The following is a 1,967-nucleotide window of genomic DNA, read 5'->3' on the forward strand; positions in this document are numbered from 1 at the left end:
CACCTTGTGGGGTGGCACCTTGCTTACTGGCCGAGGCAGAGGTGTCGAAAATTTACTGTCACAACTGCACCTCTGCCTCTTAAATACCGATGCCCCCACACATTTCAGTGTGGCACTTGGCACATATTCGGCCATTGATCTCTCAGTTCGCAGTCCTGATCTTCTCCCATCTACCCACTGGAAAGCACTTGACAACTTTTGTGGTAGTGACCATTTCCCCATCTTGTCACTGCCCTGGTTTCAGGTCTACGGACGCCTGCGCAGATGGGCTTTAAACAAGGCGGACTGGGAAACTTTCACCTCTGCAGTCACCGCTGAATCTTCTCCACATGGAAACCTCGATGTGATGGTTCAGCAGGTGACTACCACTATGGTTTCTGCGGCAGAAAACGCAATCCCTCATTCTTTAGGGTGCCCGCAGCGAAAGGCGGTCCCTTGGTGGTCGCCGGAAGTCGCTGAAGCAATTAAGGAGCGTCGGCGTTCTCTACAGCGGCATAAGAGGCACCCTTCCATGGAGCATCTCATAGCCTTTAAATGGCTTCGTGCCCACGTTCGCCATCTTATCAAACGACGGAAGCGGGAGTGTTTTGAGAGATACACCTCGACCATTGGGTGCCATACGTCACCTTCCCAAGTGTGGGCAAAGATTAAACGTGTTTTCAGGCACCAGACCCCAACAGGTGTTCCTGGTGTTACCATAAATTGCATGTTATCTACAGAGGAAAACACAATTGCCTAGCACTTTCCTCAGCACTATGCTCGAGCCTCTGCGTTAGATAATTACCCCCCATCCTTTCCCAAACAGCGGCTGGAAGGGAAAGTGATTTCGTTCCCTACACGCCCCATTTACAGAGTGGGAGCTCCTCAGTGCGCTGGCACATTGCCCTGACACAGCTTCTGGACCAGATCGGATCCACAGTCAGATGATTAAACATCTGACTACAATTGTCATCTCCCCGTCATCTTCAACCGGATATGATGCGATGGAGTCTTTCCAGCGCAATGGCAGGAGAGCAACAGAATTCTCGTGCTCAGACCCGGTAAAAACCCGCTTGAGGTGGATAGTTGGCGGCCCATCTGCCTCAACAACGTTATATGTAAGCTGCAAGAAAGTACGGTGTGTGAGCAGTTGGGTTGGGTACTGGAGTCACGTGGCCTATGGGCTTCATATCAGGGCGGCTTCCGCCAGGGTCACTCTACCACTGATAATCTTGTGTCCCTCGAGTCAGCTATCCACACAGCCTTTTCCAGACGCCAACACCAGGTTGCTGTCTTTTTTTTTTATTTACGACCTGGCGACATCATATCCTTGCACATTATATGAGTGGGGTCTCTGAGTCCCGCTACCCGATTTTTATCCAAAATTTCCTGTCGCTTCATTCTTTCCATGACCAGTTGGTGCCTACCGTAGTTTCATCCATATCCACGAGAATGGAGTGCCACAGGGCTCTGTATAGAGTGTCTCTCTAACTTTAGTCGCCATTAACGGTCCAACGGCAGCTGTAGGGCCATCTCTCACCTTCTCTTTATGCGGATGACTTCCCATTTCTTACTGCTCCTCCAGTACTGGTGTTTATGAGCGGTGCCTTGATGGAGCCATTCGCAACGTCGAGTAATGGGCTCTTGCCTACAGCTTCCAGTTTTCAGCCACGAAGTCGTGCGCCACTCACTTCTGTCGGCGTCGTACCATTCACCCAGAACCAGAACTTTACCTTACTGATGAGCCACTCACTGTAGTGGAGGCATATCGATTCTTAGGACTGGTTTTCGATGCCAATTAACTTGGATACCTCATCTTCGTCAGCTTAAGCTGCCTGAGCAACAACAACTAGGGCGTAGATCGCTCTACTCTGCTGCAGCTCTACAGAGCCCTTGTTCAGTCCAACCTTGACTATGGGAGTGTGGTTCATGGTTCGGCGGCGCCCTCAGCGCTGCATTTACTCGACCCAGTGCACCACTGTGGCGTT

Source organism: Schistocerca serialis, chromosome 8 (assembly GCF_023864345.2).
Source record: "Schistocerca serialis cubense isolate TAMUIC-IGC-003099 chromosome 8, iqSchSeri2.2, whole genome shotgun sequence".
In the NCBI taxonomy this organism is placed as follows: Eukaryota; Metazoa; Arthropoda; class Insecta; order Orthoptera; family Acrididae; genus Schistocerca; species Schistocerca serialis.